Here is a 21,027-nt window from a genome sequence, read left to right on the forward strand (position 1 = left end):
CCAGGAATCTCCATACTGCTTTCCATATTGGCCGCACCATTTTGCAGTCCCACCAGCAATGTACAAGTGTACCCTTTTCCCCACATCCTCGCCAGCACTTATTGTTGTTTGACTTCCTAATGGCTGCCAATCTTACTGGAGTGAGATGGTATCTTAGGGTGGTTTTGATTTGCATTTCTCTGACTGCTAGAGAAGGTGAGCATTTTTTCTTGTACTTATTAATTGACTGTATGTCTTCTTCTGAGAAGTGTCTGTTCAGGTCCTTGGCCCATTTGTTGATTGGGTTATTTGTTATCTTATTGTTTAATTTTTTGAGTTCTTTGTATATTCTGGAAATTAGGGCTCTATCTGAAGTGTGAGGAGTAAAGATTTGTTCCCAGGATGTAGGCTCCCTATTTACTTCTCTTATTGTTTCTCTTGCTGAGAAAAAACTTTTTAGTTTAAGTAAGTCCCATTTGTTTATTCTTGTTATTAACTCTTGGGCTATGGGCGTCCTATTAAGGAATTTGGAGCCTGACCCCACAATATGTAGATCGGAGCCAACTTTTTCTTCTATCAGGTGCAGGGTCTCTGCTTTGATATCAAGCTCCTTGATCCATTTTGAGTTAACTTTTGTGCATGGCGAGAGAAAGGGATTCAGTTTCATTTTGTTGCATATGGATTTCCAATTTTCCCAGCACCATTTGTTGAAGATGCTATCCTTCCTCCATTGCATGTTTTTAGCCCCTTTATCAAATATAAGAAATTTGTAATTTTGTGGATTGGTTTCTGTGTCCTCTATTCTGTACCATTGATCCACCTGCCTGTTTTGGTACCAGTACCATGCTGTTTTTGTTACTATTGCTTTGTAGTACAGTTTGAACTCTGGTATCGCTATACCTCCAGATTCACACTTCCTGCTTAGTATTGTTTTTGCTATTCTGGATCTTTTGTTATTCCATATGAATTTCATGATTGCTTTATCTATTTCTACAAGAAATGCCATTGGGATTTTGATTGGCATCGCATAAAACCTATAGAGAACTTTTGGTAATATAGCCATTTTGATAATGTTAGTTCTGCCTATCCATGAACAGGGTACATTTTTCCATCTTCTAAGATCTTCTTCTATCTCTCTCTTTAGGGTTCTGTAGTTTTCATTGTATAAATCTTTCACCTCTTTTGTTAGGTTGATTCCCAAGTATCTTATTTTCTTTGAGGATATTGTGAATGGGGTGGTTTTCCTCATTTCCATTTCAGAAGTTTTGTTGCTGATATACAGGAATGCCTTTGATTTATGCGTGTTGATTTTATATCCTGCCACCTTGCTGAATTCATTTATTAACTCTAGCAGTTTCTTTGTAGACCCTTTTGGGTCTGTTAAGTATATTATCATGTCATCCACAAATAGTGATAATTTAAGTTCTTCTTTTTCTATTTTTATGCCTTTAATTTCTTTTGTCTGTCTAATTGCTCTGGCTAGTATTTCAAGAACTAAGTTGAATAGAAGTAGTGATAGAGGGCATCCCTGTCTAGTTCCAGATTTTAGAGGGAATGCCTTCAGTTTTTCTCCATTTAGAATGATGTTAGCCTGAGGCTTAGCATATATAGCTTTTACAATGTTGAGGTAAGTTCCTGTTATCCCTAGTTTTTCTAGTGTTTTGAACATAAAGGGATGCTGTACTTTGTCAAATGCTTTTTCTGCATCTATCGAGATGATCATATGGTTCTTATCTTTAAGTCTATTGATGTGGTGAATAACATTTATTGATTTCCGTATATTGAACCAGCCTTGCATCCCAGGGATGAATCCTACTTGATCATGGTGCACAATTGTTTTGATATGCTTTTGCATTCGATTCGCCAGGATTTTATTGAGAATTTTTGCATCTAAGTTCATTAGAGATATTGGTCTGTAGTTTTCTTTCTTTGAAGTGTCTTTGTCTGGTTTTGGGATCAGGGTTATGTTGGCCTCATAGAATGAATTTGGAAGAGCTCCTTCTTTTTCTATTTCTTGAAATAGCTTGAAAAGTATTGGTATTAATTCTTCTTTGAAGGTTTTGTAAAATTCTGCTGTATACCCATCCGGTCCTGGGCTTTTCTTAGTTGGTAGTCTTTTGATGGCCTCTTCAATTTCTTCTTTTGTTATTGGTCTGTTTAAATCGTGTGTGTCTTCCTGACTCAATCTGGGCAGATCATATGACTTAAGAAATTTATCGATATCTTCACTATCTTCTATTTTATTGGAATATAGAGTTTCAAAATACTTTTTAATTATCTTCTGTATTTCTGAAGTGTCTGTTGTGATATTGCCTTTTTCATCCCGTATGTTAGTAATTTGCGTTCTCTCTCTTCTTCTCTTCGTTAGCGTGGCTAAGGGTCTGTCGACCTTATTCATTTTTTCAAAGAACCAACTTTTAGTTTTATCAATTTTTTCAATGTTTTTTTTTGTTTCAATTTCGTTGATTTCCGCTCTTATTTTAATTATTTCTTGTCTTCTGCTATATTTGCTGTTATTTTGCTCTTCCTTTTCTAAGGTTTTAAGATGTAGTGTGAGTTCATTTATTTGTTGTTTTTTTCTTTTTTTGAGGAATGAACTCCAGGAAATGAATTTCCCTCTTAAAACTGCTTTCATTGTGTCCCATAGATTCCGGTATGTTGTGTCTGTATTGTCGTTTATCTCTAGGAATTTTTTGATTTCCTCCTTTATATCTTCTGTAACCCATTGATCATTCAGTAACATATTGTTCATTTTCCAGGTGATGCAGGATTTTTCCTTCCTTCTTTTATCATTAATTTCCACTTTCATTCCATTATGGTCAGATATGGTGCATGGTATTATCTCCACACCTTTATATTTACTGAGAGTTGCCCTATGGCATAATATATGGTCTATCTTTGAGTAGGATCCATGTGCTGCTGAGAAGAATGTGGATCCACTTGATGATGGTTGATATATTCTATATATGTCAGTTAAGTCTAGGTTATTGATTACGTTATTAAGTTTTATAGTTTCTTTGTTCAGCTTTTGTGTAGAGGATCTGTCCAATGGTGTGAGTGGTGTGTTGACGTCCCCCATAATTATTGTGTTGTGGTCTATTTGACTCTTGAACTTGAGGAGAGTTTGTTTTATGAACGTTGCAGCACCATTGTTTGGTGCATATAAATTGATAATTGTTATGTCTTGATGGTGGATGGTTCCTTTTAACAGTATATAGTGTCCTTCTTTATCCCTTTTGATTACCTTAGGTTTGAAGTTGACTTTATTCGATATGAGAATGGCCACTCCTGCTTGCTTCCGATGGCCATGTGAGTGGTATGATTTTTCCCAACCTTTCACCTGTGAATGTCTTTTCCTGTCATATGAGTCTCCTGAAGGCAGCATATTTTTGGATTTGTTTTTTTAATCCAAGTTACTAGCCTATGTCTCTTGATTGGTGAATTTAAGCCATTAACATTTAAGGTTACAATTGAAATATGGTTTGTACTTCCAGTCATGTTTATTTATTTATTTATTTTAGATTGGCTAGTTTTCCCTCTTTGGTTATTTTTCTTTCCCTTTTCTGAGATACCTCCCACTGTTAGTTTTGGGCGCTATTTTTCAGTTCCTCTTCTTGTAATATTTTGCTCAAAATGCTTTGCAGTGCTGGTTTTCTGGCTGCGAATTCTTTTAGCTTTTGTTTATCGTGAAATATTTTAATTTCATTGTCAAATCTGAAGCTTAGTTTTGCTGGATACAGTATTCTTGGTTGGAATCCATTATTTTTCAGTGTTTGAAATACGTTGTTCCAGGATCTTCTCGCTTTCAAAGTCTGTGATGAAAAATCAGTCGTTAACCTAATTAGTTTACCCCTAAATGTAATCTGCCTCCTTTCTCTCGTAGCTTTTAGTATTCTCTCCTTGTCCTGTATGTTAGCTATCTTCATGATTATGTGTCTTGGAGTTGGTCTATTATGGTTTTGAATGTTTGGGGTCCTGTAAGCTTCCAGGATTTGGCAATCCATTCCATTTTTCATCTCTGGGAAGTTTTCTAGTATTATCTCCCTTAGTAAGCTATCCATTCCTTTGGACTGATTCTCTATGCCTTCTTCTATCCCAATGACTCTCAAATTTGGTCTTTTGATAAGATCCCATATCTCTTGGATAGATTGCTCGTGAGATTTCAGCATCTTTTCTGTGTTAACTATATTCTTTTCAAGTTGATAAACTTTGTCTTCATTATCTGATGTTCTGACTTCTACTTGATCTAGTCTGTTTGTAATATTCTCATTAGCGCTTTTAATCTGATTTACGGTTTCTTGCATTTCTATGATTACAACTTGATTTTTTTTAACACCTCTATCTCCTGATAAAGCTCATTCTTTACTGATTGAATTTGTGTGGTTAGTTCCTCTTCAAAATATACTTTCAATGCTTGGATTTGCTGTCTCATGTCTTCTCTAATATTCCGTTCCATCTGAATTAGGTATGCCTTGATTTCTTTCCCTGTCCATGTTTCTGTTTCTGCTATGTTCTCCTGTATATTTAGATTGTCCTGCATTGTTTGTAACCCTTTTTTCCCTTGTTTTTTTCATATTGTTTACATTGCTTTCCAGCTCTGTTTGACTGCTTTGTAACTGCTTTCTCCTATACATTTGTTTTGGCTTTGTATATCTCTGTTGTCTCTCTTTTTTGTTGGGAGATTATGCCTAGAAATGTTGGGCTTTGTTGTGCTTTAAAGCAGATTCATTCAACTCATATAAGGCTTCTAGGTTCTGTATGCATATAATGATTTGCTGTTTGTTCTTAGGTCTATATGTTTAGGTTGGTTGCTCTGGTGGTACGATGGTTAGTATGTCTTGGCTACTTTAGAAGATTGCTCCACTGAAGGTGGATACTACCGGGCAATTGGATCAGGGTGTTGTTAGTAGCTAGGTATTTGGGAGTCTTATAGACAGCCTTGAGATATTCACCTATTTGCATTTAGACAATTACACGCAATGGAAGATGTAATGCTTGGGATGAGAGTTGGGGGGTAGGGGAATGAAGGTGCTGTTAAAAAGAAAAAAGGATGGAGGGAGAGATAGATTAGAGGGGAATGAAAAGAACAAAAAAACTTGAAATGGTTTAGAAAGAGAGAAGGAGTAGGGGGGAAAGGATCAGGGAGAGAATAAGGAGAGAGAAAAAAAAGAAAAAAAATATCAGCAGCAGCAACCACCACAACAACAACAACAACAAAAAAATTAAAGTCTTGGAGATCCACCTTCTTCTCTTCCAGTAGGCGGAGCTGTGCCCTCCAAGCGGAGGGTCTGCTCTCTACTTGCCGAGAGCTATCTCTGTAGGGCGTCTCCTGGGAGTCTCTCAGACTTGTCAGTCCAGAGCCATTTCACTTCTCCAGCTCTTAACCCCCTTCCTCCTGTCAGCCTGCCAGCCAGGTCCTGTTCCCCAGAAGTGATTCTCCAGAGGTCTAGTTACACTTGCAGCCCCACCGTGTGTCCCTTTTAAGCCCCAGTGCTGTGGTAAACTGGCGGCTAAGACCCTGATGGTCACCGCTGGTGATATGGGGGCCTTGGGGTCTGGGATCCCCTCTGCTTCCCTACGGACACGACCCCTGAGAAGTCAATGAAGTTTCCTGGCTGCCTGTATCAGTATGGGAAGTCACGCACCTGCTAAAGTGGATTCTGCTGGGAAGGAATTCCGCCGGCCGAACTCCGATGACGTCACCTCTCTGCTATGGCGGGCCCCAGGCTCCTTGCTGGAGTGTCCGAGGGGAGGGGTGGAACTGGTCCGGCCCGGTTTGCCTCAGCTCCTGACTCGTGGGGTTTTGGCTAAAGACTTCTTCCTGCCAAGCTGTGTCTCGGCATCTAGCAGGACCCAGTTACTTTGGCTGCGGGCGGGTGGACAGATCTGCAGCTGTGCCCGCGGTGCGCAGACTGTGGAAGGTGAATCTGGAACTCCGCGTCTAGTGGCAGGGTCCCACTCGTCCGGGTCACACAGACGCTTTAAAAAAATCCTAGTAGCTCCCGGGCGGTCTCTCTTCAATGGAATTTTGCTAGGAGAATCTCCGTTGGTAGGATTCAAGAGTTATCCTTGCGACTTTATGACCCCATCACTGGGAGTGCAGTGAAAGTGCAGTCTCTCTGCCCGCCGCCATGTTGGATCCCTTCCGATATCCAGCTTTCTTAACAGCATACCTTGATACTGGAAGATTTAACCTTTATGGTTTTAATTAACCTAAAGAACCATAGCATGTAATGGTTTGTAATTTCACTGAATCATTAATTTAAATAGTGTGTTTTAAGGTTAGGATGAATAAAATTAGCTGGCATCTCCGTACATAAATGCTGAGAAACACAAACAAACAGCAAAAACAATAGCAATAAAATCAACTTTCTACATCCAGAAGCTGGCCTGGTACTATCTCTTCTGTTTTGGTATGACTACAAGTTTGCTGCACACTCACAACAAACTCTCCGTGTTCTCCCATTTAACATACACAATTTCATATATCACTAACATTAGATGATATCACTCTGTAACCATGCAAATAAAATCAAGACTATTCCATAATCATGGCAAATTCCAGACAAAAACATAAATTGCTCAAGCCCAAATATACCAAAATACTCCTCTTGGGGGTGTTAGTTTTCTACTGCTACTATAGCAAAATCACCATAAACTTAGGCATTTTGTTATCTCAGTTCTGTAAGTCAGAAGTCCAGTAGAGTACATTTCACAGGGGTCTTCTGCTCTGGAATTCACAATACTGAAACAGATGTTGACAGGACTGCATTTACTTCTAGAGGTTATGGGGAAATGATCTGCTTCCAAGCTCACTCAAGTTTTTGGCAGAATTCAGTTTTGTCAGTTGTAGGACTGAGGTCCTTCTTTTCTTTGTTGACTGTCAGCTAGGGGCTTTTATTTACACCTAGATATAGCTAGCATTCTTCTTCATGCTCATCACATGCCCTTACGTTTAGCAATGGTGAGTAGAGTTGTACTTCAGTTTTCTGACTTCTTCTCTGCCACATTTTTCCAGCCTGATGATCTACCGAGGGTTCCCTGTTGGGTATTCAGCAGACTATTGATCATAAAGCATGTGTGGAAACAAGAGATGAGACTGGGGAGAGATCAACATAAAATGATTGTAAACTAATCACTAAATATTTACACAGGGCCAGAAATAATACCTGTTCCCACAAGCCTGACTGGAAAATATCATAATGCATATAGCATTGAATAGCGTACACAGAAGCATATTGCTTCAACATAGTGGGAAATTATTATCAATAGACTAAACTTCTCTTCTGGTCCAGTCTAAGAAATGTTAAAAGCAAGATGTAGAAGGACCAAACTGTTTCCAAGTAACTTCAAATTCAATTCACTTCAGAGCAAGATTCAAGAATATTTTTAGGAATATAAATATATCCAAAATACAACAGTAAAAAATTCACAATATTGTGCATTCAAAATTATTACCAGTAATGAAGAGAAGTAGGAAAATCAGACCCACCATGAAAAGAATAATCAATTGACAGAGAACTTATCTGTAGACAAGGCAATTAAACGTTTTTATAATTGTATTCATATGTTAAAAATTTAAGTAGCAACATAAAAGACATAGAAAAGATCCCAAAGCAAAATTTATATAGGAAAATATAATGTCTGATAAAGAAATGCACTAGAATACTTACCTGGCAGGGAAGATACTATGATCACAAAGGTGGTTTTCCCAGGGTGAGGCATTTTCATTGCATTCTAGACAATCTGATCCCTGTGATTTCCTCAAATGTGGGAAACTCTACTGCATAATTTGTGATAGTGGGAACTGTGTTCGTGCTCTCCAATATAGGATTAATGCAAAGCTAAGAAGAGCACAAGGAAATATCAGTGTACTTGAGCACCTAGCAATAGAAACCATGAAAAAAAGATGCAGAAAAATAAAAATAAAGTGAATATAGCATAAGTGAACTATGATACTTTAGGCACCTTCCTGTGCATGGAATTGGAATTTTTGAAGAGCAAGAGAGGTGGAGACATGAAAAATGGTCACAGAAATAATAGATGAAAAATTTCCAAAATTTATTAAAATTATAAACCCACAAATATGTCAGAACTCCAAACAAGAAACATGAAGGCAACTACACCAAGGCACTTCATAATCAAATTGTTTAAAACCAGTGATAAAGAGGAAATCTTAAAAGCAGCCAGAGGAAAATGATATGTTTGTTCAGATGAATAATAATAAAGATGACATCATATTTCCTATTGGAAACAATTCTACTAAAAAGACTATGGAGCAACCTCCTTAAAGTGTGAAATAAAAAAAAATTGTTGATCTAGAAATCTTTATCCAGGCAAAATCTGCTTTTTAATTTAAATGTTTTAAAGACTTTCTCTGGTATTCAAACTGAAAGGAGTCATCAACATCACTGGCAGGCCCAAACAAACAAATGTTAATGGAATTTCTTTGAAGCAAAAGGAAAATAATGTCCAATGGAAATCTGGATCTATAAAAAAGGAATGAAAAACATTAAAAATGGTAACTATTGGGCTGGGGATGTGGCTCAAGCGGTAGCATGCTCGCCTGGCATGTGTGCAGCCCGGGTTCGATCCTCAGCACCACATACAAACAAAGATGTTGTGTCTGCCGAAAACTAAAAAATAAATATTAAAAAATTCTCTCTCTCTCTCTCTCTCTCTCTAAAAAAAATGGTAACTACAAGTTGGGTATGGTGCTGCCTGTTATCCCAGCATCTCAGGAGGCTGAGGCAGGAGGATCATAAATTCAAATCCAGCTTCAGCAGTTTAGTGAGGTGCTAAACAACTCAGTGAGACGGTTTCCATAAATAAAATATAAAAAGATCTGGGGAAGTGCCTCAGTGGTTAAAAGATGCTGGGTTCAATCCCTTGCGCTTACCTTTATAAAAAATAACCATTTAAACAAAATAACTATTAAATTTGAGGCAAAAATAGCACAAAATTCAGGAAGGAAGAATTGGATATAAATTTTTTAAAGTTTTTCACACTATGTATGAGGTTGTATAATGTCATTGAAAATATGTATGAAGAATTGAATTTGGTGTCAACATACCTTATATACAAACAGAGATATGAAAAACTGTGGTATATAAGTGTATTAAGAATTGTAATGCAAAAAAGAGTACATGTATAATGGCATAATTTTTGTGTGAACATACTTTATATACACAGTTACAAAAAGTTGAGCTATAAATGGGTAATAATGAGTGTAAGACATTCCACTATTGTTATGTATGAAAGAAAGAAAGAAAGAAAGAAAGAAAGAAAATTGAGGAGCTAAAGACAATTATTATAATTGCTAAAGTCAGACTAAAATAACAAACTATGTTTAGGAAGAAACTAAATAAATAATAAAAGTGAATAATAAAAATAATAAAATAGTTTAAAATAAGAAAGAGGATTGGAAAAGGACAGAAAAAGATGCAATGAATAGAAAACAATTGAAAATTGATAGGCAAACATACCCACAATAATAAATATATTAAATGTAGATATCTAAATTCCTTCAATTAAGAGGCAGAAACCATCAGATTGGAAAAATGTCAGAGCCAATTATATGCTATCTACATGAAATTTGCCTCAAAACATTAGAAAACTAAAAGAAAATTAAACTTCAAAAAAGTATACTAAAAATTGAAGCAGATCAAGGAAATAAAAAGCAGATAAAATGATAAATAAAACCAATGTAAAGAAAAGATGATTGTTTGATAAAAATTAGTAACATTGAGAAATCTCCAAAAAGATTGACTGGAAAAAAAGGAGGAGAGAGAGAGAAGGGAGGGTGGAGAGAGAGGGGGGGTAGAGAGAGGGAGAGAGACAGAAGACATTCCTTAAAAACATCAGGAAGATGAAAGGTTACATCACTGCAAATTTTACAAAAATTAAAATGATATTTGGAAAAATATGGCTAACTTTATATCAATAGATACAAAAGCTTCAATGAAGTATATATATTTCTGTAAAGACACATATAATTAAAGTCTACTCAAGAAAAAGAAATAATCTCAATATTTACTTATTCATTAAATACATTAAAATTTTAGTGGAAATCCTTCTCACAAAGAAAGCTACAGGCCCAGTACATGTCTCTAGTGATATCTATAGAAAGAATTAATACTAATATTACACACCACTTTTAGTAAACTGAAGAGGAGAGAATTTCAATTCATTCTGGGAGGCTACCATTGCTGTGATACCCGTCAGGAAGCACATCAATATTCCTAGTGAATATACATGCAAAAATTCTAAACAATTTTCTATCAAATCCAATTCAACAATATATAAAAACTATACTAAGACCAGTTAACATTTGAAAATCAATTAATGTTCCTCACCACATTAACAAGTGTAAAAGGATAAAGCACAGTATCATCTTTATATATGCAGAAAAAAATATTTAGCAAAAATCTGACCACTTTTTATGATAAAAATATTCAATAAAGAATTAAAAGAAACTTTGTTGATCTGCAAAACTCAATTTTATTAATACACTATCAATAAAAAATAAACAATCAGAAATTCAATTTATAGTAATAGTAGCACTTCTGATAGCATCAAAAAGTCTGAAATAGGGCCACATCTTACCAAAGATTTGCAGACCTACCATGGCATATATAAAATTTTACCAAGGAAATTTAAATAAGACCTAATTATATAAAAAACATGTGCTTTAGGCTTGGTTTGTAATTCAGTGGTAGACCACTTGCTTAGCATGTGTGAGGCACTGGGTTCAATTCTCAGCACCACATGCAAATAAATAAAATAAACAAAATATATATTTTTTTTAAAAAAAAGATGTGCCTTGTTTATGATTCAAAAGAGTCTATCTATATGATAGAATGTCAAATTTCCTCAAATATATGGGATCTACTCAATCCTAAGCAAAATCCAAGCATAATTTTTTGGTGTAAATTTTACAACCCATTTAAAAATAACATACATGAAAATAATCGTAAAAAATGTATCAATGGAACATAATGAAAGTCCAAAGTAGACTTGCATATACCATAAAAAATGATTTTTGACAATGGTGCAAAACCTATTTAATGAATAAACAGTAATCTTTCAACAAATAGAGCTGGAGCAATCTGATATCAATAGGTCAAATAAATTAACTTCAGTTTGCAACTAAAACCATAGGCCAAAATAAACCCCAAATGGATCACGGATGTAAGTGCAAATCCTAATACTATAAAACATATATATTTCAAGAAGACACCAAGGACCTGGGGTTATAGCTTAGTGGCAGAGCACTTGCCTTGCCCATGTGAGGCACTGGGTTCGATCCTTAGCACATCATAAAAATAAATTAAAAAAGGTATTATGTCCACTGACAACTAAAATTATGTTTTTAAAAAGACACCAAAAATATTCATGGATTGGAAGAATTACCATTGTTAAATGTACCATACCACCCAAAGCAATCTATAGGTTAAAAGCAATCCTCATCCAAACATTAATTATATTTTTCCTAGACAGGCAAAAAACAATCCTAAAATTCATACAGTACCACAGAAACAAACAAACAACACAACACAACACAAAACACCAGAATAGACAAAGCAATCCTGAGAAGAAAAAATAAAACTGAAGGCATCACAAAACCTGACTGTAAAACATGCTATAGAATTGTAGTAAACAAAATAGCATGACACAGGTTTAAAAACTGAAACAGAACAATGGTACAGAATACAGAACCTATAAAATTAATCTACATACATAGAGTCAGCTGAATTTTGACAGAGGTGTCAAGTATTCATACATTGGAGAAAAGACAGCCTTTTAAAGGAATGGTGCTCAGAAATGGGTATCCACATGCAGAAGAGGGAACTAGATACTTACCTCTCATCATATAAAAGACTCACCTCAAAGTGGACCAAACAAGAACGTGGGGAAAAAGGTACACTCATACATTGCTCTTGGGACTGTAAATTGGTGCAACCACTATGGAAAGCATTATGAAAATTCTTCATAAAACTTGGAATAGAACCAGAATTTGAACCAGCTATCCCACTTCTGGGTTTATACCCAAAGGACTTAAAAATCAGCATAGTAGGGTCTGGGGCAGTAACTCAATGGTAGAGCGCTTGTCTCTCACATGTAAGGAACCATATAAAAATAAATAAATAAAAATATTATGTCCATTAAAAAAATCATCATACTACAGTGATGCAGCCATGTCAATGTTTATAGCAGCTCAATTCACAATAGCCAAACTATGGAACCAATCTAGGTATCTGTCAACAGACGAATGGATAAATAAAATGTAGTATATATACAAAGAAGAATGAAATTATAACATTTGGTGGTAAATAGATGGAGCTGGAGAATATGCTGAGTGAAATAAGCCAATCACAAAGAACTAAAGGCTGAATGTTTTCTCCAATATGCTGATGCTAATTCACAATAGGTAGGGAGCTAAGGCAGAATAGAGGTATTTTGGATTAGGCAGAGTGGAGTGAAGAGAGGGGAGGGGGTAAGGGCTTAGGAATAATTGTAGAATGACTCTGACATTATTACCCTATGTACATATATGATTACACAACTGGTGTAATCCTGCGTCATGTACAACTAGAAGAATGAGAAGTTAAACTCCATTTATGTATGATATGCCAAAATGCATTCTACTGCCCTGTATAATTTTAATTAAAATTAAAAAAAATAAAAAGTGGACTAAAGACCTAAATATAATTCCCACAAGTAAGGAACTACTACTAAAAAACAAAAAACAAACAAACAAAAGAAAAAAACAAGGAAAAAGCTTTAGGACATGAATGCAAGAAAAAAAATATGCATATATATATATTTTGGGGTCTTTATATATATATATATATATATATATATATATATATATATATATATATATATATAAAGACCCCAAAAACAGAGGCAACAAAATTAAAACTAGACAATTGAGATTATATCAACTTAGAAAGTATCAGCACAGTAAAGGAAATAATCAACAGAGTGAAGAGAAAACAAGCGGAATGGAGGAAAACACTTGTAAACCATTCATTTGACAGGGATGAATATCCAGAGTGTATAAAAAACTCAAAATCGCTATAGCAAAACCAAATAATTTGGTTTAAAAACTGGCAAATGATCTAAGTTGTCATTTGTTAAAAGAAGGCATACAAATTGCCGCAAGTGCATAAAAAATGTTCAGTATAACTAATGAGGGAAATGCAAATCAATACCATAATGAGATTTCCTCTCACTCTATTTAGAATGGCTATTTTCAAAAAGACCAAAAATAATAAGTGGTGTAGAGGATGCAGAGAAAGAGGAACTCACACACTTTGAGTAGAAATGTAAATTACTATAAATTACTATAGCCACTATGAAGAAATGGAGTGAGACCTCTAAAAAGACTGAAAATAGAATTACCATCTGATCCAGCAATCCCAGTACTGGGTACAGATTCAAAGGAAATTAAATTATTATATCAAAGAAATATTTGTTTTTATTACAGCACTATTAACAATAGCCAAGATATGGAATTATCCAAAGAGTTTATTGACAAATGCATGGATAAAAAATATGTTATATATATAAACATGATGAACTATTATGCATTCATAAAAATAGTGAAATACTGTCATTTGCATCAATTTATATAGAACTGAAAGATGTAATTTTAAGTGAAAACATCCAGCACAGAAACAAAAATACCACATTTTCTCACTAATTTCTGGAAGCTAAAATATATGATATCATACAGGATGAGAGTGGATTAGTGGTCATTAGTTACTGGAACCATCAAAGGATAGGGGAATGGAGAGAGGTTAGATAAGTGTCACCAAATTACTGTTAGATGGGAGAAATTAGGTTTGCTGTTATGTAGCATAGCAGCATCACTAGAATCTACAAGAGTCTATGATATGTTTCAAAATAACCAGAAAGGGCTAGGTGTTGAGAGCCACAGCCAAAGGGGCCCCAGCAAACTTTCAGACTGCCAGCTGATGATTGGCTCACAGCGGCCCCAGCAACATCTAGCTGATTGGCTCCTCTGCGGTGATGCTCACTGGAGATGGTCATTGAGGTGTTTCCCCACCCTTTCAGACTACCAGCTGATGATTGGCTCACAGCGGCCCCAGCAACATCTAGCTGATTGGCTCCTCTGCAGTGATGCTCATTGGACTGTTTCCCTGCCCTTTCAGGCCACGGAGCTGCTCATTGGGGGACTTTTTTGGCTCTGCCCATGCGACCCAGCCAATCGGCCTCAAGAGCAGGAGGATTGTGGGAGGTGGAGAGGCTGGTGGTTTGGGGAGTGGCTTGTGGGAAGCCGGTGGTGGCAGTTGGGCTCTGAGGGTTTTTCCTGAGGAGCAGGTTTGCTTGGCGTGTGTGGTTCTAAAAATAAAGTTAGTTTCTTTTGACAAGTGGCTCCTGAATTGTGCCCAGCCAGACTGCGGCATTTGGTGGCTCACATGGGGAGCGACTGAGGGTAAGTAAACTGCTCGCCCCTGAGGGCAGGGTGAGAGGATGGGGAGCCATTTTAAGATTCCTCTTTTGTTTTCCTTCATTTTTGTTTTAAGTTGCCTGTCCCTGGAGATGAGTGAGACGAAAGAAAAACCGCTCACATCTGAGGAAAAACTATTTACATCTGAGGAACAGATAGGGAGAAAGGACGGATGCACATGTCAGGAGGATAGAAAGGCTATAATGAATTTTTTTTTTTTATTGGTTGTTCAAAACCCTACAAAGCTCTTGACATATCATATTTCATACATTAGCTTCAAGTGAGTTATGAACTCCCTTTTTTACCCCAAGTACAGATTGCAGAATCACATGGGTTACACATCCACATTTTTACATAATACCATAATAGTAACTGTTGTATTCTGCTACCTTTCCTATCCTCTACTATCCCCCCTCCCCTCCCCTCCCATTTTCTCTCTCTACCCCTTCTACTGTAATTCATTTCTCTCCTTGTTAATTTTCCCATTCCCCTCACAACCTCTTATATGTAATTTTGTATAACAATGAGGGTCTCCCTCCGTTTCCATGCAATTCCCCTTTTCTCTCCCTTTCCCTCCCACCTCATGTCTCTGTTTAATGTTAATCTTTTCTTCCTGCTCTTCCTCCCTGCTTTATTCTTAGTTGCTCTCATTATATCAAAGATGACATTTGGTATTTGTTTTTTAGGGATTGGCTAGCTTCACTAAGCATAATCTGCTCTAGTGCCATCCATTTCCCTGCAAATTCCAAGATTTTGTCATTTTTTAGTGCTGCGTAATACTCCATGGTGTATAGATGCCACATTTTTTTAATCCATTCATCCATTGAAGGGCATCTGGGTTGGTTCCACAATCTAGCTATTGTAAATTGTGCTGCTATGAACATTGATGTGGCAGTATCCCTGTAATACGCTCTTTTAAGGTCTTCAGGGAATAGTCCGAGAAGGGCAATAGCTGGGTCAAATGGTGGTTCCATTCCCAGCTTTCCCAGGAATCTCCATACTGCTTTCCAAATTGGCCGCACCAATTTGCAGCCCCACCAGCAATGTACAAGAGAACCCTTTTCCCCACAACCTCGCCAGCACTTGTTGTTGTTTGATTTCATAATGGCTGCCAATCTTACTGGAGTGAGATGGTATCTTAGGGTGGTTTTGATTTGCATTTCTCTGACTGCTAGAGATGATGAGCATTTTTTCATGTACTTGTTGATTGATTGTATGTCCTCCTCTGAGAAGTTTCTGTTCAGGTCCTTGGCCCATTTGTTGATTGGGTTATTTGTTATCTTATTGTCTAATTTTTTGAGTTCTTTGTATATTCTGGATATTAGGGCTCTATCTGATGTGTGAGGAGTAAATATTTGTTCCCATGATGTAGGCTCCCTATTTACTTCTCTTATTGTTTCTCTTGCTGTGAAAAAACTTTTTAGTTTAAGTAAGTCCCATTTGTTGATTCTTGCTATTAACTCTTGTGCTATGGGTGTCCTATTAAGGAATTTGGAGCCCGACCCCACTATATGTAGATCGTAGCCAACTCTTTCTTCTATCAGACGCAGAGTCTCTGATTTGATATCAAGGTCTTTGATCCATTTTGAGTTAACTTTTGTGCATGGTGAGAGGAGGGGGTTCAGTTTCATTTTGTTGCATATGGATTTCCAGTTTTCCCAACACCATTTGTTGAAGATGCTATCCTTCCTCCATTGCATGTTTTTAGCCCCTTTATCAAATATAAGATAGTTGTAACTTTGTGGATTGGTCTCTGTGTCCTCTATTCTGTACCATTGGTCCACCCGCCTGTTTTGGTACCAGTACCATGCTGTCTTTGTTACTATTGCTCTGTAATATAGTTTGAAATCTGGTATCGCTATACCGCCTGATTCGCACTTCCTGGTTAGAATTGCTTTTGCTATTCTGGGTCTTTTATTTTTCCATATGAATTTCATGATTGCTTTATCTATTTCTACAAGCAATGCCTTTGGGATTTTGATTGGCATTGCATTAAACCTATATAGAACTTTTGGTAATATCGCCATTTTGATGATGTTAGTTCTGCCTATCCATGAACAGGGTATATTTTTCCATCTTCTAAGATCTTCTTCTACTTCTCTCTTTAGGGTTCTGTAGTTTTCATTGTATAAATCTTTCACCTCTTTTGTTAGGTTGATTCCCAAGTATTTTATTTTTTTTGAGGATATTGTGAATGGAGTGGTTTTCCTCATTTCCATTTCAGAAGTTTTGTTGCTGATATACAGGAATGCCTTTGATTTATGCGTGTTGATTTTATATCCTGCTACTTTGCTGAATTCATTTATTAGTTCTAGTAGTTTTTTTGTAGACCCTTTTGGGTCTTCTAGGTATAAAATCATGTCATCCGCAAATGATGATAATTTAAGTTCTTCTTTTCCAATTTTTATGCCTTTAATTTCTTTTGTCTGTCTAATTGCTCTGGCCAGTGTTTCGAGAACTATATTGAATAGAAGTGGTGATAGAGGGCATCCCTGTCTTGTTCCAGATTTTAGAGGGAATGCCTTCAATTTTTCTCCATTCAGAATGATGCTAGCCTGAGGCTTAGCATAGATAGCTTTTACAATATCAAGGTAATTTCCTGTTATCCCTAGTTTTTCTAATGTTTTGAACATAAAGGGATGCTGTATTTTGTCGAATGCTTTTTCTGCGTCTATGGAGATGATCATATGGTTCTTAACTTTAAGTCTATTGATGTGGTGAATAACATTTATTGATTTCCGTATATTGAACCATCCTTGCATCCCAGGGATGAATCCTACTTGATCATGGTGCACAATTTTTTTGATGTGCCTTTGTATCCGATTCACCAGAATTTTATTGAGGATTTTTGCATCTAGGTTCATCAGGGATATTGGTGTGTAGTTTTCTTTCTTTGAGGTGTCTTTGTCTGGTTTCGGAATCAACGTGATGTTGGCCTCATAGAATGAATTTGGAAGAGCTCCCTCTTTTTCTATTTCCTGAAATAACTTGAAAAGTATTGGTATTAATTCTTCTTTAAAAGTTTTGTAAAACTCTGCTGTATACCCATCCGGTCCTGGGCTTTTCTTGGTGGGTAGTTTCTTGATTGCTTCTTCAATTTCCTCCATTGATATTGGTCTGTTCAAATTGTGTGTATCCTCCTGACTCAGTCTGGGCAAATCATATGTCTTAAGAAATTTATCGATGTCTTCACTATCTTCTATTTTATTGGAATATAGGTTTTCAAAATAATTTCTAATTGTCTTCTGTATTTCTGTAGCATCTGTTGTGATATTGCCTTTTTCATCCCGTATGTTAGTAATTTGAGTTCTCTCTCTTCTTCTCTTCGTTAGCATGGCTAAGGGTCTGTCAATCTTGTTTATTTTTTCGAAGAACCAACTTTTAGTTTTGTTGATTTTTTCAATAGTTTCTTTTGTTTCAATTTCATTGATTTCCGCTCTGATTTTAATTATTTCTTGCCTTCTGCTGCATTTGCTGTTGTTTTGTTCTTCCTTTTCTAGGGCTTTGAGATGAAGTGTGAGCTCATTTATTTGTTGGTTTTTCTTTTTTTTGAGGAATGACCTCCAGGGGATGAATTTCCCTCTTAAAACTGCTTTCATTGTGTCCCATAGATTCCGATAAGTTGTGTCTGTATTTTCATTTATCTCTAAGAATTTTTTGATTTCCTCCTTTATGTCTTCTGTAACCCATTGATCATTCAGTAACATATTGTTCATTTTCCATGTGATATAGGATTTTCCCATCCTTCTTTTATCATTGATTTCCAGTTTCATTCCATTATGATCAGATAAAATGCATGGTATTATCTCCACCCCTTTATATTTACTGAGGTTTGCCCTATGGCATAATATATGGTCTATTGTTGAGAAGGATCCATGTGCTGCTGAGAAAAAAGTATATCCACTTGATGATGGTTGATATATTCTATATACGTCAGTTAAGTCTAGGTTATTGATTACGTTATTTAGATCTATAGTTTCTTTATTCAACTTTTGTTTGGAGGATCTGTCCAATGGTGAGAGAGGTGTGTTGAAGTCACCCATAATTATTGTATTGTGGTTTATTTGATTCTTGAACTTGAGGAGAATTTGTTTTATGAACGTCGCAGCACCATTATTTGGTGCATAAATATTGATAATTGTTATGTCTTGATGGTGAATGGTTCCTTTTAACAGTATATAATGGCCTTCCTTATCCCTTTGGATTAACTTAGTCTTGAAGTCGATTTTGTTCGATATGAGGATGGCCACACCTGCTTGTTTGCGAGGACCGTGTGCATGGTATATTTTTTCCCAACCTTTCACCTTCAGCCTGTGTATGTCTTTTCCTGTCAGATGTGTCTCCTGGAGGCAGCATATTGTTGGATTTGTTTTTTTAATCCATGTTACCAGTCTATGTCGCTTTATTGGAGAGTTTAAACCATTAATGTTTAGAGTTACTATTGCTATATGGTTTGTACTTCCATCCATGTTTGATTATTTGTCTCTCTCTTTTTTTTTTTTTTTAAATTTAGTTTATTTCTCCATGATTAGCTTTCCCCCCTCCGTCAGTCTTTACTGGGGCTCTTCCCACTGTTGGCTTTGGTTATTGTTTCTCATTTCTTCCTCGTGTAGTGTTTTGCTCAAGATATTTTGCAATGCTGGTTTTCTGGCTGCAAATTCTTTTAGCTTTTGTTTATCATGAAAGATTTTTATTTCATTGTCGTACCTGAAGCTTAATTTTGCTGGATACAGAATTCTTGGTTGGCATCCATTGTCTTTCAGTGTTTGAAATACGTTGTTCCAGGATCTTCTCGCTTTCAGTGTCTGTGATGAAAAATCCGCTGTTAACCTTATTGGTTTACCCCTGAATGTAATCTGCCTCCTTTCTCTTGTAGCGTTTAATATTTTCTCTTTGTTCTGTATATTGGATATCTTCATAACAATGTGTCTTGGCGTTGGTCTACTTTGATTTTGTATGCTCGGTGTTCTGTATACATCTACAATTTGTATATCTGTTTCCTTTTTTATTTCTGGAAAGTTTTCTGTAATTATTTCATGTAGTAGATTACACATTCCCTTGGTTTGAATCTCTGTGCCTTCCTCTATCCCGATCACTCTTAAATTTGGTTTTTTAATGTTATCACATATCTCTTGGATGCTTCTCTCGTGATTTTTAACCAGCCTATCAGAGTTGGCTAGACTCTTTTCAAGATGATATATTTTGTCTTCATTATCTGATGTTCTGGCTTCTACTTGCTCCACTCTGTTAGTGATACTCTCATTTGAGTTTTTAATTTGGTTTATAAGTTCCTTCATTTCTAAGATTATTGTCTGATTCTTTTTTATAATCTCTATCTCCTGATAAAGATGCTTAACTTCTTCTTTTATCTGTTTTTGTAATTCGTTCTCAATGTGTTCTTTTGCTGCTTGAATTTGCTGTCTCGTATCCTCTTTAAGGTTCCATTCCATCTGTCTAAGGTATTCCTTGAGGTCTTTATATGACCATTTTTCTGATGAATCTATATTCTCCTGGATATTTAGGCCTTCCTGCATTGTTTGTACTCCTTTCCTTCCTTGCTTTTTCATATTGCTTCTTGTTCTGTTTGACTACTGAGTTGTTGATTACTCCTATAAATTTATTTGCTGCTTGGGAGGAAAGGTATTATAGGGGGAGGGAATAAGTCACCAAAGAGAATGAGAGTAAGCAGGCAGAATTCAAGGAAGGGGGAATATGAGAATTGAAAATAAATGCAAAGACAGAAGAAAAGAAGAGAGAGAGAAAGGAAACAGAAAATTAAAAAGAATTAAAAAGAAATCATAATCGCAATAATAAAAATGAAAATTAGTATTAAAAAATAAAATAAAATGAATTAAAAAAAATTTGGGGAAAACAACAACAAAAACAAAACAAAACCAATAAAAAGAAAAAAAAAAGAAAAAATTTTTAATACATGCAGTCTTTTAGACTCATCAATTCAGATTGTTAACTACAATTCTGGTATGAGAGAGATCATCCATAGTGTGAATAAAACAGGAGACCAGAGGGGAAAAAAAAAATACATGCAGTCTTAGAGTTCGATTCACTATTCTTCCAGTAGGTGGAGCTGTGCCCACCGGGCCATGCTTCTCCTCTCAGTAGGCGGGAGCCAATCGCTGTGCAGCAGCTCTTCCTCCTGGACTGGGCGGGTCTCTAATCCTGAGTGCACCGGTGATGCTCACCACAATATTGGCTACACACCAAGTCTGCTGTTCCTGTGAGCCCTGTTTTCAAGAACGCCTGGGCACATTCTCCCTGTTTGCCATTCCCTTGGACCCTAAGTTTGTAGAGCTTGGGGCTGAGAACCCCCAGCGAATTTGCTTGCCCTCTGGTAGCCACGCCCCTGGAAGCTGGTGCAAGAGACCTCAGTTGTCAGCACTGGTGATAGCGGTAGCCGGAATTCCGCGCCGCGGGTCCCGCGCCACTCCTGATTCCCCCGTGCAAGAGCCGGGCGGGCAGGGCCTTTAGCAGCGCCCGGCAGGCGGGGACTGTCCACACGAGCGCGGGGTTGGGGGTTGGGGTGGTTGTTTCCAGTGCCAAACCGCCAAAGG

General features: G+C 36.6%; 1 non-coding gene across 1 annotated transcript; it reads left to right on the top strand.

Moving 5' to 3' along the window:
• Window positions 1-7,644: 7,644 nt before the first annotated feature.
• LOC143639631 (U1 spliceosomal RNA) lies at window positions 7,645-7,806 on the top strand. The gene has a single exon (XR_013154774.1). It is a non-coding gene; the product is annotated as a U1 spliceosomal RNA (small nuclear RNA).
• The last annotated feature ends 13,221 nt before the right edge of the window (window positions 7,807-21,027 follow it).

This window comes from Callospermophilus lateralis, chromosome X (genome assembly GCF_048772815.1).
Source record: "Callospermophilus lateralis isolate mCalLat2 chromosome X, mCalLat2.hap1, whole genome shotgun sequence".
Lineage (NCBI taxonomy): Eukaryota > Metazoa > Chordata > Mammalia > Rodentia > Sciuridae > Callospermophilus > Callospermophilus lateralis.